A 17,690-nucleotide genomic window follows, 5' to 3' on the forward strand; every position below is an offset into this window, starting at 1 on the left:
TTGACAATTATGAATAGAGCTGCTATAAACATCCGTGCACAGGTATCTGTGTGAATGCACGTCTTCATTTCTGTAGGATAAATGCCTAGGAGTAGCATTGCTGGGTCATGTTGTAAGTGTATATTTAACTTTATAAAGAAATTGCCAAATCGTTTTCCAAACTGTCTGTGTCATTTTGTATTTCCATCTGTAGTGTATGAGAATGCCAGCTGCTGTCTCCTCACCAGCACTTAGTTTTGCCAATCTTTTTTATTTTAACCATTCTAATAGACGTGTAGGGAGACTTCATCATGGTTTTAATTTGCATTTACCTAATGGCTAATAATGTCAAACATTTGCATAAATGTAATTATTGACATATTATGGCTTCAGCCTGACATTTTATACTTTGCTTACTGTTCGTTCTCTCATTTCTCATTTCTTTGTTCTCCCTCCTAAGTTATTTACATATTTTACCTTTAAGTCCTTTATCTAATACAGGATCTATAAATATTTTCAAGTCTCTGACTTGACTTTCCATTTCTTTGATGATGTCTTTTGTTTATTTATTTATTTTTCTCCATTAATCTATTACCTGGACACTCTGAAAAAGGATGTTAAATTAATCTGAAGTATAATCATAGTATAACCATGCCAGAAAGATTCAGTATTATACTTTCATCCTATAGAAAAACCCCAGAAATGTGGCAATAAAATAATGAGATATGTTTCTGTTATTTTTCTTCCTTTCCTGTAAAAACAAATCAGTCCCTCTGCTTTGGTTTCATCCCTCAGCTGAAATGTATATACATTTCTCGTCCACCAAACAGAGTCTTTTTTTCTCTCCTCCAGCTACAGCACTCAAACAATGTCTCTGTTCACTGTGCTCCCCTGTCTCTCTTATCAGGCTTCTGTGACAAGGTCACACAAACAGTCCATAACGCCATCAGGCTTGTCACTGCTACTCTTGAACCAGTCCGTCGCGCCGTCCACAGCCACCCGATCCCCCGGCCAAGAAACCCGGTCCTCTTTATTGCGTGTGACACACTTACATGTAGTCCTCTTACCCGAGATGGTCTTCGGATGTTCATGATGCCACTCTCTGGTCTTGTCATTCTCGGCCCCCTTTTCCTACAATCCCCCAGATGCTGGTGTCCCCAGGAGTCTGATAGAGGCCTCTAGCCCTCACTGCACAGACACAGTCTGGCCCAGAGAGAGTCACGTAACAACTGACGGCCAGCCAATCCTCTCCATTTGGATGTCAATATGTACCTCCAAGCATAGTTCTCATTTCCAATCCCCCTTACCCAAAACCTCCCGGTTTTCCTTTCCTTGGTGACCTCACTATCCAACTCGTTATCCAGCCCGGAAATCTGGAAGCCACGGTTACTTTCTCTTTCTCCTTCACAGGATATACCACTGGTTTTACTCACTACATATTATTCCTACCTGCTCCCCCTTCCACTCCTCCTCATCAGCTCCGGTCTGTATTGCGTTAAATGCCATCTTAGCTTCACCCTTTCCAATCACTCATTCTCCAGGCTGCTGCCAGCGATCCAAAACGCAATGAGGCAAGTCCTCACGCAGAAAATGAGGCTCCTCATGATCTAACTATCGTCTTCTATTCGTACCCCAGCACCACCTTGCCTCCCTCAAGTGGCATGACCTCAGCTCTCCAAATCAAAGTTCCCTTTGAGTGGAATGTCCTGGCCTAGCTGCTTGGCAAATTCATTTCTCCTTCAAAAGCCAGTTTAAAAATGTTCAGTTCAAAGGCCACCTCACTCACCAAGCCTTCCCACACACCTCCAGACCGAGGCCGCTATATACAAGGCCTCTGTACCTCCATTTCCTTAGTTTCCCAAACTCTCCAAAACTCCGTGAGCTCCTTCACAGCAAGAATTTTTCATTTGTTTCCTCAGGGCGGCCTAACAATGCTTTGCTCATTATAAACACTAGAAATTCGTGTAATGGCTAAATTCACCAGAATCATCTTCCTTATTTTATAGGCACATTATTTTTATTCAAAAAGATAATCATCTCAAATGCAAAAAAAACACATAAAGCTAACACTTGAAGATTGGTCAAGTTTCATGTTATGGAATATAAAGCTAATAAGCAATAGATACAGCTCATTTTAGCAGTTACGTACAAAGCACACACATTAAAACTTGTGGCTTGCCAAGTTTGTCTCTTTGGTAATGCCTCTCCCTTTACCAACAATAATCCTGTACTAAGTGTATTAAATATCATAATTTAGTTGGTGAAGGGAATAGACAAATGAAAATAGGTGGGACATCCAAATTGTTAGATGTGAGCTCTTCTGATCTCAGAGTTTAATTTGTATTGTGCGTGCCTCGCTTCCCAAAAGTGAGGACATAAAAGATGAAAGGAAAATAATATCACTTAAGGGGACTGATTACCTTTTCATATAGACTAAAATAAAAAGAGACGAAAGAGGATTTATATATCCCTAACTGATTTTTAAGGTAGAAATTAAACGATTTGCTCAAGTTCAATTGGTCACATGAAATTTTCCATTTGTAATAGCTATTGACTTGAAATTATATGTTTCAATTCAATTGATTCTAAACTCATGGCAATAAAGTACTTTTACAAATAGTACTTTTTTTTTTTTACAAAAAGTACTTTACAAAGAGTAACACCCCAAGAAACTTATCAAATGATAAAATGCTATCCAATCTATAAATGCTAAAAACTATTATAACATGGTGCTACGTGAACTGACCTAGCTCCATACGGGGGACGCGGGAAGTGTTACCCAAGAAGTGTCTATACATGTCTATCCAGCTTCTCAAACACCCCATCATTGTCTACTTGATACTCCTTCATGTCTGTAAGATAATCTTTAACATCATTAGCAAAGTCAGTGAAGAGCCTCTGATCATGTATGTAGATACCAGGTATGAAAACACTTATTGATGAATTGATCGAATTCTTTCCAATGGTGAAAACTATCCAGTTTCTCTATTAAGTGCTTTTCAATTAACTGTCTAAATTCATCTCTTCTTACAGAATTTGACACTTTCATGTTTAAAAAGTTAATGAATTCCTATGGAGCACATTTAGAAACAATGGAACAAGCCTTTCGGAAAGAATTAGAATTTTCGCTACAGCCATGTTCAGCACTAGATTTCTGTGAATTTGTACTTTTTCTAAATTCTTCAAAGTGAAATGGCTTCCCTTTCCTTCCCTCTCTTTGCGTGGTAGGGCCTCTATTATTCTGGTTTTGTGTATGTGCCTTATACCATGGATGTAAATATTCACTAAAAACTGTTGGTTTATAAGAACAGACACATAGATTAAAGGAACAGAATAGAAAGCCCAGAAATAAACCCATGTCTCTATGGTCAATTACTATTTGACACAGGGGGAAGAAGCATAAAGTGGAATTAAAAATAGCCTCTTCAACAAATGGTATTGGGAGAGCTGGACAGCTACATGCAAAAAATTGAAATTCGACCCCAGCTTACACCATATACAAAAATAAACTCAAGATGGATAAGAGACTTAAATATAAGTCATGACACCATAAAAGTCCTAGAGGAGAACATAGGTAGGAAACTCTCAGATATTCCATTCAGCAATATTCTCACCGATATGTCCCATAGAGCAAGGGACATAAAGGAAATAATAAACAAATGGGACCTCATCAAAATAAGAAGCTTCTGCATGGCTATAGAAAGCATCAGCAAAATGAAAAGGGAACCAACCATATGGGAAAATATATTTGCCAATTATACCTCAGACAAGGGTTCGATCTCCAAAATATAGAAAGAACTCACACAACTGCACTCAAGAAAGACAAACGGTCCAATTAAAAAATGGGCAAAGGACCTGAACAGACACTTCTCCAAGGAGGATATACTCAGGGCCCAGAGACATATGAAAGGATGCTCAGCATCACTAGCCATCAGAGAAATGCAAGTTAAAACCACAATGAGATACTACTTCACACCAGTCAGAATGGCCATCATAACAAAATCAACAAACAAGTGCTGGTGAGGTTGTGGAGAAAAGAGAACCCTAGTGCACTGTTGGTAGGAATGCAGACTGGCGCAGCAACTGTGGAAAACAGTATGGAGTTTCCTCAAAAACCTAAAAATGGAACTGCCTTTTGACCTAGCGATTCCACTGCTGGGATTATACCCTAAGAATCTCAAAACACCAATTCAAAAGAACCTATACCCCGCAATGTTCATAGCAGCACAATAATAGCCAGGTACTAGAAGCAGCCTAAGTGCCCATCAATAAATGAGCGGATCAAAAACTGTGGTACATTTACACAATGGAACACTACGCAGCAGAAGGAAAGAGCGAGCTACTACCCTTCATGACAACATGGATGGAACTGGAGAGCATTATGCTAAGGGAAATAAGCCAGAGGTGAAAGACAAATACCATATGATCTCACCTGTAAGTGGAACCTAATCAACAAAACAAACAAGCAAAGAAAATATAACCAGCAGCATTGAAAGAAAAAAACTGAGAGTAAAGGGAGGGAAGGAGGGAGAGAGGTAACAGGGCAAAGAAGGGGAAGGGTCAAATCAAGGGACATGTATAAAGGACCCATGGACAAAGCCAAAGTGGGGAAGGATTGAGGGTGGGAGGTGGGGGTGGGTGGGGCAGGGGAAAGTGGTGGCAGGAAAATGGAGACAAATATATTTAAACAATAAAAAAAAGAAATATAAAAAATACTTTTGCTTTTTTTAGCTGCTACTCCTTTTGCAGAATCAAATCTTTTGTTGCCCTTTTCATCAAAGATGTTCTTGGTGGTATCTTTGAAATGTCTGAAAGTGGATTTAACTGAATCTAAGAATTTTTTCAGATTTTCTTTCAGTTTCTTTAGCCTGCTTAATTTTTTTCTTCATGACACCTCACAAACTCCTTGGTGGAAGTCTTCAAGGCATCAAATGCTTCCTTAACTGAATGCACAAATGTTTCCTCTGACTTATTTTTAGCTCTGTGGTTTCCTCTGTTCCCTTACTTTTTGCCATCAGTTTCTCGTTTTCCATTTTGAACTTTTGCCTCAATATACAGTCTTTCCCACAAATCGGAACGCTGCTTTTCAAAATTGAACTTCCGCTCCAGCTCAGGGAGTTTTTCCTGTAAGATTCCTACTTCCCCTTTTTCAGTCCATACACTGGGAGAGTCTTGGGTTGCCTCTGACTGCTGAGAGCTTAACTGCTGACGTTCCACGGTTTTTAGGGTTTTCAGTCGTTGTCACTCCTTAGCATCTTTACTTCTGCCAACAGAGTCTCCCTTTGATTAAGGAAGCTATGTGTTTTCTGTTTTTCTTCTTTCAAATGCTGCTTAAGTTTCTGATGTTCTGTAACTAATTCAGTACTTGTCCCTCTATCTTCCCATACCCTAATCTGTCCTCTTAGTTTCCAACTCTTCCTGTAATGAATATAAGGCTTTTTCTCCTTTCTCCAGAGATATTCTTTAATACTGATTTTCTGTATCAAGTTTCTTCTTCTGAATCTTAAAAGGCATCTTCTCTGCTTCAGTAAGGACCCAGCACTTTGCAAGGTTTTCCTTCAATGACTTAGAATCTGAAACGGCTTCCTGTTTCTGGTGACACTGGGAAAGATCAGCCTTATATTGTTCAATACGTCTTCATGTATCTTTGCAACTAACCGTTGATGCTTCTGAACCTGAATTGTGCCATAGAAATGCCCAAATCCTGTGCGGATCACAATCACCAGGGCAAGTCTACCACACCCATTGAGGCCACGACTGAAATGGTGCTTATGCAACTCCTTAGTGGGTTCAGTTTCTTGCTCTGTGAGCAGTCGTTCTTTAGATTCTGAATTAGAAACAGTTTTCTTCCTGGCACAGTGTCACCTAGAGGCTGATGACTGGTTTCATCCCTACTTGATTTATTGACGTTAGGCTGAGTTGAAAACACAGCTCCTGGCTGACAGAATGTGTAAGTTAAAGTCTTCTGGCCTCTGTGCTTTGGTAACAATTATGGCTTCTCCTTGACTTCCATTTTCTTCTAACTTAGGTGGCTCAAGGGTAACACTCTCAGAATTGTCACTGGCAGTTCCAAAACAGGCACTGTCGTCAGGTGACTTTTCTTCCCCTCCTTCAAGTGCTGACTCCGTCTCCTCCGAAGCTGGCTAAGCAGTTTCTCCTACTGACATCGCGGCACCTCAGCGGCCCGCACCCCAAGCCATCCATTGGTGAACGCTTAGGTTATTTCTGTATCTTGGTTATTGTGAATGACCACGCAGTGAGCGTGGGAGTGCAGATACAGACATAACTCAGAGATATGGCAGGTTTGGTTCCAGACAAAAGCAATAAGGTGAATGTTTCAATAAAGTGAGTCACACCAATCTTTCATTTTCCCAGTACATATACAGTATAGTGTCGTCTACTGTAGTCTATTAAGTGTGTAATAGCATTATGTCTAAAGAAATGTACATACCTTAATTTAACGATACTGCTAAAAGTTGCTAACCATCATCTGAGCCTCAGTGAGTTGTAATCGTTTTGCTGGTGAGGGGGTCTTGCCTCCATGTTGGTGGAAGTACAATATCTGTGAAGAGCAGTAAAGTGAAGCACAGTAAAACACAGTATGCCTACATCTTTTGAGATCCTGTTTTCATTTCCTTTGGATATATATCCAAAAGGTGGAGTGCTGGATCATACGATAGTTGTAGTTTTAATGTTTTGAAGAACTTCTATGCTGGTCCCAATAGTGGCTACGCCAGTTTACAGCCCCACCAATAGTGCACGCGAGTCCATTCCCTTTTCTCCACATCCTCCCCGGACCTTGTTATCTCTTGTCTTCCTGATGATTGCAATTCTGATAGGTTAGAGGTGGGATCTCGTGGTGATTTTGATTTGCATTTCCCTGATGATTAGTGATTTTGAGCTCCTTTTCATGTACCTGTTAGCTACTTAGATGTCATCTTGGAGAAATACCTAGTTAGCTCCTCCGCCCATTTTTAAAATTTTTCAAAAAATATGTTTATTGATTTTAGAAAGAGAGGAAGGGAGAGAGAGAAACATCAGTGCAAAAGAGAAACATTGATTGGTTGCCTCCCACATGTGCCCTGACGGGACTGAACCCGCAACCTAAGTAGGTGCCCTGACTGGGAACTGGACCCCAAACCTTTTGGTGTATAGGATGATACTCCAACCAACTGAACCACACCAACAAGGGCTCTCCTGCCTGTTTTTAAATTAGATTGTTTCAATTGTATGAATTATTTATAAACTTGGAATATCTACCCCTTATCTGATACATAGCATGCAAAGGTTTTCTCCCATTCTGTAGGCAGCATTTTTATTTTATTGATTGTTTCTTTTACTATGCAGATTTAAGTTCAATGTAGCCTGACTTGATTTTTTTTTTCTTTTGGCGCCATATCCAAAAAAATCATTGCCAAGGACAATGTCAAAGAGCTTCTTCCTTATGTTTTCTTCTAGAAGTTTTATGTTTAAGTCTTTGGTCCATTCTGAGTTAATTTTTGTGTGTGGTGTAAGATGGGTTCAAATTTTATTAGGTTATCCAGTTTTTACAAAACCAATCTGAATAACAGTGAGAAAAAGATTTTTTAAGAAGCTCAGCAAGATCCAAACAGAATAAATCCATGTCCACATGTATCATAATGAAACTAATCTGTTAATTAGTTTATTAAACTAATAAACTAATGAAAGTCCACTAATGTGAAAGCTACACCTTCTGGGGTTTGTTGTTTTTTTTTTTTGTTTGTTTTTTTTTTTTGAGGCTTTATTCATTAAAAAAAAAAATCCTTTTCTTGAACTTCTGGTCAAGATGGTGGTATAGGCAAATGTGGTGCTTGCCTCCTCCCACAACTGCATCAAAATTATGACTAAACTACAGAACAATCATTATTCAGAACCACTTGAAATCTGGCTGAATGGAAGTCCTATAACTAGGATTTAAATAAGAAGCTACTTCAGATGGGGAGGAAGGGTGGAGACGCAGAACAGGATGATCCCACACCTAGGAGTCAAATAAGAACCAGGAGGCATATCTCAGCAGTGGAGTTTCCCCCTGAGGAGTGAGGGGTCTCAGTACCCCACGAGGCCTCCAAGCCCAGGGTTCCAGTGCTGGGAAGAGAAATTCCCGTAACTTGAAGCTGTAAGAACCAGCAGGAACTGAGGCTGAGGCAAAGGGCTCTGGAGTCCCTTGCAGTTCCTCTTAAAGGGCCCACACACAAGGACTTACTCTGATTAACTTCCTCTGAGCTCCAGCACTGGGACAGCAGCTCTAAAGAAACCAGGGACATACAGGGAGGAACTAAATTGTCTGACATAAGGGCAAGAGCTGGGGGAAGGGACAGCTTTCTCCCAGACAAAAGAGTTGGCAGAGAGCATTGTTCCTTTAATGAGCCCTTACCCCACAACATGGCAGGCCAGCACCATATCTGAGTCTCTACATCAACCTGGCTATTACTGTTTGTCCCACCCGGGTGATTCCCTGAGACTTCTCCCCACCAAACTTGCAGGCCCACCCACACTGTTTCCAGTGCCTTTCCCATATGAATGGCCTGTCTTGGCTCTTGCTTCAGACTTTCCTAAAATTTCTCAGGGACTTTCCTGAAGTCTCTCAAACAAGCAGCATCTGGCCTCTGTGTGCCCTGTATCTCTTGCTAAGTGTTGCCAGGCCTGGCACTAGAGGCAGCCAGGCCTGGCACCACTTGGTTTGCAGCTTGGCTTCTCCTGAGCACCTCCAAGCCCAGCACAAGTAGCATCCATCTGCAGATCGCTCTGTAGCTCATACCAGGTGGCCCCAGGCAGGGCACAGGCGGTGGCTGATTTTGTACTTCCCAGAAGGTCCCAGAGCCCGTGTACCTGGTGGGTAGTTTCAGACCATGCTGATTACAACCCTATCACCACCACAAGTCACACACTCAAGAGACGGACTCAGTGAGCACCAAAGCCCCACTGATGCAAGTCCTGCTCTCGAGGGTCTACTTCATCATACCAGCCTCTCAGCTGTAGTCACAGCCAGTTCTCTCAGCCAGTCAGTTTGGGGGTTAATCCCTCCAGTGAGGCCAAAAGAAATCAAGGTTCAACTACAACAGGATGGTGCACACAGCCTGCACAGAAGTGCACCTGGAGCACCCAGCTCAGGTGACTGGGGAGGCTGTGTCACTGAGCCCTACAGAACACTGACTACACAAGGCCATTCTACCAAGTCTGGGAGACATAGCAGGTCTAACCTAACACATAGAAACAAACATAGGGAAGCAGCCAAAATGCAAAGACAAAGACACAAATCCCAAATAAAAGAAAAGGAGAAACCTCCAGAAAAAGAACTAAATAAAATGGAGGCAAGAAAACTACCAGATACAGAGTTCAAAACAATGGTTATAATGATGCTCAGGGAACTTAGTGAGAACTTCAATACCATGAAAATAGACATAGAAACCCAGTCAGAAAAAAAAAGAACCAGTTGGAATTGAAGGGTCCACTAATTGAAATGAAGAGCAATTTACAGGGAATCAGCATGAGAGTAGATGAAGCTGAGAATCAAATCAGCAATTTGGAATATAAAGAAGCAAAAGCATCCAATCAGAATAGCAAGAAGAAAAAGTAATGTGAAAAAAAAATGAAGATAGGGTAAGGAGCCTTTGGGAAAGCTTCAAACGTACCAACAGTCACATCATGGGGATGTCAGAAGGAGAAGACCTATTTGAAAAAATAATGACAGAAAACTTCCCTAATCTGGTGAGGAAATAGACATACAAGTCCAGCAAGCACGGAGAATCCCAAACAAGATTAACCCGAAGAGGCCCACACCAAGGCACATCATAATTAAAATGCAAAAGGTTAAAGACAAAGAGAAAAATCTTAAAAGTAGTAAGAGAAAAGCAATTAGTTACCTACAAGGGAGCTCCCAGTAGACTGTCAGCTGATTCCTCAACAGAAACTTTGCAGGCCAGAAGGGAGTGGCAAGAAATATTCAAAGTGATGAAAAGCAAGGTCCTATGACCAAGATTACTCTACCCAGCAAAGCTATCATTGAGAATCGAAGGACATATATACAGTTTCCCAGACAAGAAATAGCTAAAGGAGTTCATCACTACCAAACCAATATTACATTAAATGTTAAAGGGTCTCCTTTAAGAAGACCAAAAATACGAACAATAAAATGGCAATAAATACATCCTATCAACAACTAAATCTAAAAAACAAAATACATAAACAGGCAGTATAGAAATAGACTCATAGATACAGAGAACATTTTGATGGTTGCCAGGTGGGGGGAGGTTGGGGGATGGGTGAAAATGGTGAAGGGATTAAGAAGTACAAATTTGTTGTTACAGAATAGTCAGGGGGATGTAAAGTACAGCATAGGGATTATAATCAGTAATATTGTAATAACTACAAATGGTGTCAGTTGAGTATGGTGTCAGTATGAGATTTATTGGGATGGTTATTTAGTTATATAATGTCTAATCACTGGGGTATATACCTGAAACTAATATAATATTCTATGTCAATAGTAGTTGAAAAATATGATTAAAAACAAATTTAGAAAAACTTCAACCTTCACAAGAAAAAATAAATACAAGAGAAAAATAAATAAATAAATCTTTTTCTCGCTGTTCCTCAGAGTGGATCATTTATATATGGGCCTACCTGCAAGTCTACTGACTGGCTCTCTCCTATGTCCTATTTTCTATCTTGCCCTTGAGCTTATCTAGTGAGTATCTAACTTTTAAATCTTGTATTTTTAAGTTCTAATTTTTTTATTTCTTTATTTTTATGTCTTCTTTTCCTTTGCTGAGACTTTCTGTATTCATTTCAAGAGTAGTCGTCCTTATTTCTTGGAGCTTCATTACAGTGTCTTAAGGTCTGCTACTTAAGTCCAGCATCTCACTGTTGGCCTCCTCTGATAGTCTCTGGCATGCAAGTTGAGATTCTCCTGGGTCTTCATATGCCAAGCAATTTTGTTTTAAATTCTAGACATTTTGAATCTTATGAGACTGAGTCTTGTTTGAATACTATGGAGAATACTGATATTTATATTTCAGCAGGCAACTGACTGTTAGGTTCAGGCCGCAGGTTCTGACCAGCCTTCTGGGGGCTGTGATTTCAACGTCATCCCGTTTTCAAAGCCTTTGCTGTGCTGTTTAGATTTGTCCCCATGCTCACCCTCCAGTGGTCAGTCTGAGAACTGGACGGCGGTTTTCCCTTGAGTTCACTTCTCAGTACTTGGTGTGCTGCTTAGGGTCAAGTCCTTGTCTGCTCAGCCTGGAGGTGGGCCCAGGAGTTCATAAACTACTTTACGGAGTCGGTTTCCTGAGTTCCTCCTCCACAATATCCCTGGCGCCCCTCTTTTTGGTTAAAAAGGTGGAGTTTTTGTTACTTTGTTCTGCAGCATACTTCTTGAACGGTGCCCTCTTTCAGGGCCAAGTGGCAAAAGGATGGGGACTAAGAGAGCCAGAGCAAGAGCAAGCAACAGGGTTGGTCCCACTCCCGTGGGACACCTTCAATCCGAGTTTCCCTCCCTTTGAGTCCGACATGCCTGCAAGCCTCAGATAGCACCGCAGCAGGAAAGCTAGGAGGCTAGAGCAGGAGAGAATGAAGGCAGCTTATAAGGACAGGGAAGTTTCCTCACTCTTTAGGCATTAGGAGTTCCTTTCCCATTCTTCGAACCGGAGCTCAAGGGTTTCTGGAGTTTCCCCTGTCTGTGCCTCGCTCACTTTCAGGTTTCAGACTGCCTTATGCCCGCCCAGAGGGTGTTGGAGGGGAAATAGGAAACTCCTCCCCAGTTCAACAGGATTCCAAATTCTGATTTTCTTCCCCAGTTCACCTGCTACTATTTACTCTGTTCAGAGTCCTTCATGCATCCTGTCCAGATTTTATTGCTGCATTTAGTGGATGAGACAGAGTGGAATATGTTTACTCCATGTTATCCCATTCATTCCGTTTTATTGCCAAGTACAGAATATGCTACAATCTACCCATTCTCTTGTTGATGGCCATTTTTGTTGTTTCCAGTTCTTGTTTATTACTAATTACGCTGCTGTGAACATATGGACATTCAAGCACAAGTCTTTGTGTGGACACATACTTTTGTTTGTTTTGGATAAGTATCTAGAAATGGAAAGGCTAGGTTATATGGCATATATATAAAATATATATAATATATAAAGGACAATAGATTATATAGAAACTGCCAAAACGTTTCCAGAACAGTCGTATCATTTTACATTCCTGCCAAGAGCTTAGGGGCCACACGGCTCCACGCCATCACCGGCACTTGGCGTAGTCTTTTTCGTTTAGTCTTCCCGGTGGACGGGTAGTGGTATTTCACTGCAGTTTTAATTTGCACGTCCTTAATGACTAATGATATTCAGCATTTTTTCAACTGCATATTTGCCTATATACCTGTATATTTTCTTTGGTGAAATATCCATATGAATCTTTGGGCCATTAAAAAAAATGCAGTGTTTTATTACTGAGTTGTAAGTATTCTTTATATAGATTCTACATACAAGTTCTTTATTGGATATATGATTTGCAAATATTTTCTCCAAATCTATAGCCACCGCATTTCATTTATCTCTGTTTGGCTTCCCCTCCAAACTCTGCCACCCCCTGGCCCCCTCTTCTGGATCATTCTCCTACTGTGGCCTCCGCTGTGGTCTCCTTGCTTCCACACTTGCAGAAAGACTTGGTGTGTAGATGTAGATGTGAACAAAATGAACTCCGTGTCTGTGTCTGGATTTCATTCCACTTTTTTTGTCTCAGCTTCATTCTCCTCAGCACGCATATTGAAGCTTTCTAGTTGTTGATCACCCACGTGCCTTAAAATGTAGCTATAAATAAGTTTTCAGTAGCAGCTGAATAGCATGACAACCAAAAAAAAAAAAAATCAAACTGGTAACAGTATCGATTATAAGCAATCATCTACCATACCTCTACCAGGAGTTACGGTCCCCGGCACGACTGCCTTCCTGTCCCTTTGTCATGTCAATCATTAGCACTCAAGACATACTAGTAAAAGAGTACTGTGAGAGAGGTCTGTTAGCGGAGAATAACCTGTGCAGACCGCTGGGTTGTCTTTTCTGCCCCGACCCAATCTTCCGGTAAGTTACCCTACAACAAATTGTTATAATCTGCGGAGTTGTCTGCTTCATTTGTCAGTCTTAAAATACCTTCTCATCATGGTGCCCGTTCCCCCTTTGCCCACCACCCGGCGCCTGGACCAGCCTACACTGAAGTCTAAAAACAGCAGCCCGCGAGCGTTGTCCAAAACACGCACACTGCACCATTTCAGCTCCATGCCTAACGCCCTTCAGAAGCTCTCCATTTCCCTCGGCATAAAACCACCCCCCAATCCATCCCTGTCTTCCCGGACCCGTCCCCTGCCATCTGCCTGCCAGCCTCCCGCTTGCCCTCTGTGCAGCTGCCACAGCGATCTTTTTCCTCTGACACGCCAGCTTATCTTCCTAAGGACTTTGCTCCAGCTGTGCCCTCTGCCTGGAGCACTCCTTGCCCCGTTCTTCTGTCATTTAGAAAGTTAAAATGTCACCACTTCAGACAGACATGACATCATGCTATTTTATTTCTTTGCAGAATAGTTATCACAAAATGACACTGTCCCTGTTGTTCATTGCCTGCCTCCACCAGAGCAAGTTTCATGAAAGCAGGGACTTAACCTTCATTTCTACAGCCCCCGTGTGCAGAGCTGTTCCTAGCACCCCGCACAGGCTCAATAAATCCTTGGCGAATGTCTGTGTCCACAGCGCCTGCCTCTGTGCTCGGCACCTGGCCACACAGTAAATGTTTGCCGTCTGAATTTATCAAGTAACCCATCTCCATGGTCACATTGGTCAGAAAAGCATCCCTGGGCTAGAAGAGGAAAAGTAAAGACACACATACAGGAAAATGACAAGAGAAAGTTCGCAGAGAAGCCTAAAAGAGAAGACCGAATTATTCCAGAAGCGTTTTGGGACTCTGTGACAGAGTTGCCACGTCCCTGGCTCTGGCATGCGTTCCTATCCGAGGGACAGCCTTCCTTGGTTGCTGGGGCTGTCAGGCCCTCGAGGGATGCGCACAAGGCAACGCACAGCTGGCAGGAGAGGCCTGCCTGTTAGGAAGTGAAACCCCTTGGCCTCACCTGCCGCTCACCCTGCTCCCATACATCCTGGTGTCTGCAAGGTGATTTCCCCTCCCACAATCTCAGCACTGCGGGTCGCCTCCCTGGAACTAGTGCCAGCTTGGTGCTCCCGTGGCTCCCACCCTCTCTCAGGTCATGTGGCACCAGGCCTGCTGGCTGAGCGTGGCCCCTATGGTTCCTGGACAGTTTTGTCACTTGGCACCAGCGTCTTCTCTTCACGGACTTCCCGTGGGCCTTACCTCTCTCTGAGGGCCCGGTGGGTGAGTGGCCTGAGGAGTATCTGTGAGGAGCGCTCCCTGACCTGGTGAGTCAGGATGATGAGGGCCACACCTGGGGCAGGGTGAGGCACTGCTTCCCTGAGCCCTAAAGAGAACAGGGACCCCTCACTTGGCCTTGGCCCGGGAGAGACGTTTCCCTGTGGCCACAACCTCTGGCAGGCTCCCAGAGCCAGGGGAGGCCCCAGCCTTCGCTGTTAACTTAGGGTCGGGGTGTAAACACACTCCCCGAAGCCTCTTATCTGAGGTGGGGACTCCAGCTGGCAGGACCACGGTTGGGCAGGGCTTATCAGGGAAAGCCATATTTTTTTTGTGGCAGAAATTTCTGGGATGTGGCCCTGTTGTGGGCTTCCTGGCTGGGAAGTAAGGGACTGAGGCTGCACTCAGGGAGTCCGGTCACTGTTCTGGCCAGCTCACCCGGCACTCCGAATCCATCCTGTGCCTCGAAGCCCTGGCCCGGGGTTGGGGGGCGGGGTGGGCAGGTGAGTCCTGAGGAGGTTCGACTGAGGAACCAGGCAGCTGCTCATCGACTCTCTGATTTTGTTCTCCTGACGTGTCCCTGCCTCCATTCCCAGCCTGGATTGAATAGTTGGGGCAGGAATTCTGTCTGGGGGTGACTGTCCTCTTTTTTTTTTAATCCTCACTTGAGGATATGTTTATTTATTTGAGAGAGAGTGTGGGGGGGTGGGGAGACAGAAACTGATGTGAGGGGGAAACACTGATCGGTTGCTTCCCATAGGTGTCCTGACCAGGAGTCGAACTGGCAACCTTTCGGTGTACTGGACGCCAACCAACTGAGCCGCCCGGCCAGGGCTGACTCTCCGTCTTTTTAGAATGCCTAGGGCACTGCCCCTTCACAGGCCTATCCCTTGGCCTTGAATCCCAAGCCAAATCCTCTGTGGGACCTGGGGGGCTTGCTCTGGGGGAACTCAGGGGGCATGTGAGCCCACCTGAGGAGACGTGTATTCAGCCTAGGATGCAGGTCTTCCTGGCCAGGATGGCAGCGGGGAGGACAGGGTCCTCGTTTGGCCTCCCTCAGAAATCACTTTAGAAAACCCATCTCTGCCTGCCTTTGCTTGGGTCCCTACTGTCTGGCACCTGTTCAAAGACTACTGACCAGGAAACAGGTGCTCTATTTACCAGGTGGTACCTGCCTATCTATCTTAACCAAAGTCCAGTCTCAACTCCCACCCCCACCCTTAGGACCAGCATTGTCCCTGCACACTTCTCCCTCCCCTAGACCCCTTACACCCTCTAGCCCGAGTGTGAGGGGGGTGTCTCTGTTAGCCAGCAGGGGGCGCTGCTGCCAAAGGGTCGGAGCTCCCGGGAGTCGGAAGCTGCCAAACTGCTGAGCCCCTGGGATGGCCCTCTGGCCCTGCTGGACAGCAGAAGAATGGTGAACTGACAGGCCCCACCCAGCAGCGGGAACACTCTTATCCATCCTTCCATGTTGCCGTGCCCACAAAGCCAGTGTCCAAAGAGCACGACAGAGCGGTCTTGGTGCCCTGTTTCAGGTCCTAGCTGCAGCCATCAGTGACCTGGGCATTCCTGAGATAGGCTGTGACCTTCCACCTCCTGCCCTGTTTTCATCAGGTTAATGCCCTGTTCCCCGCGTTCATAAGCTAGGATGGAAGCCAAGGCTCCGAGTGTTGCCTTGGCCTTGGCTGTAGATGTACAGGCCCCTTTGGCAGAGTCGAGGTTGGTCTCCCTACACTGCTCCCAGAATGGGGAACCTAGAGAGGGCCTCAGAAGAGTCCTGCTCCAACCCACCCCACACCCTGGCCGTCCCCAAATTCCGTCCTCCGGTCCTGCTGTCAGGTGGGCCCCGTTCTCCCGATCCGCTACGCCATGGCTCTAGTCCGCCTGGACCACCTGAGCCGCCTCCCGAACGTCACCCTGTTTCCAGGATGCAGCGGGGCCCCAGAGTACGGTTAGGCAAGTAGGTGTGTTGGGTGCAAGACTGAGGCAGGCGCTCACTCTCAGGGTCACGCAGGTGCAGGGCTGGCCTCCAAGGATGTCTGCTCAGGTTTCGGGGCCTATGAGACTGTCTCCCCCGGCAGCCGCAGGAAGTTCTAAAGCCCAGGTCAGGCTCCCAGTTATCCTCACAAGGCCCGCCCTAGAATTTACTTCAAAAAATACTTGAGGACAGACCCTGGTTTTCTGGAAGAGGAAGAACCCTGTTTCCTGTCCCGAAGAGCTCTCTGCCTGCCTGGATCAAGTTCAGAGCCCAGAGAACAGCATTCAGATTTCTTCTCATGTCCCCCTTTGGCTGGTCCCACCTCGGCTCCCCAGCAGCGGTACCACAAGCAGGATCTGTCCTGCACTTTTGCCTCCAAGCTTTCCCCTGGGCTGTTCCCACATCCTGGAATGCCCCCTCCTACTGCTAACCTATTAAACTTTGACTCCATCATGATCCTGCTGAATGCTTTGTCCTCAGAGAAACCATCTGTGAATGTTGGCTGAGATAAACTGCTCCTGTCCCCACACCCCAGCATCTCTGTGCCTTTGCCCCATGCGCCAGGTATGACACACGGCTGCTATTCTGCAATCAGAGCGCATTACGTACCTACTGATTTCAAGGTGCGTGCTAGGTGCCAGGGAGGTGGCTGTGTGAATGCGATATTCAGAGAGCTCACGCCCATGTTTGCAGTGGGGACTTTGGCTGCTCACGGCCGGGATGGGCACAGGGCTGAGCAGCATTCCGTGAACATCGGCTGGCCCCAAGTCTTCAGCCCTCCACAGTGACTGCTGGACTAAAAGCAGATTCATACATGAGGCTGAGGGAAGCCCTCTCCAACATTCACGAAGGCTCTTGAAGAAGAGAGAGTGGCTTTTGATTCCTGGTGGTGACCAGTCACCAGAGAACCCACTGGCCCAGGGCTCCTCCCCACACACCCTGGTCCATTCTGTCCCCCAATATGGACCCAGCCTTCTGAAAAACTCCCAGAGCAGCCAATTTCACATTGGCTATCTGACATGGAGACACACTTGCTGGGGCTTATCACCTGCCAGGCTGGAGGGCACACAGTCACGCTTTTTCCCAGATCATCCAAACCAGTGGGTCTCTGTTGACACTTCACCCCTCCTATCAATCAGTCAACAAACATTTCTCTGAAGACACAAATGCAGAGGAAGGCTGAAAGCTCTCACTCCTGGCTGAGGTCCTGCTTAAAGTGAGCCCCTTTGTGGACCTGCCTTTCAGGAGAGAAGACAGCACCCACCTGATATTAACACACGCTTCACATTGTCCTGTAGCTGGCTGGCCCTTGTCACTATACTCCCAGTCTCTTTGTAGGACTTAG

The 17,690-nt window shown here is 44.8% G+C and overlaps 1 pseudogene; it reads right to left on the reverse strand.

The window, feature by feature from the left end:
• Positions 1 to 2,769: 2,769 nt before the first annotated feature.
• LOC129066328 (cell cycle progression protein 1-like) lies at positions 2,770 to 6,146 on the reverse strand (annotated as a pseudogene).
• Between the last annotated feature and the right edge of the window lie 11,544 nt (positions 6,147 to 17,690).

This window comes from Pteronotus mesoamericanus, unplaced genomic scaffold (genome assembly GCF_021234165.1).
Source record: "Pteronotus mesoamericanus isolate MK-2021 breed Mesoamerican mustached bat unplaced genomic scaffold, CSHL_Meso_final contig_2, whole genome shotgun sequence".
In the NCBI taxonomy this organism is placed as follows: domain Eukaryota; kingdom Metazoa; phylum Chordata; class Mammalia; order Chiroptera; family Mormoopidae; genus Pteronotus; species Pteronotus mesoamericanus.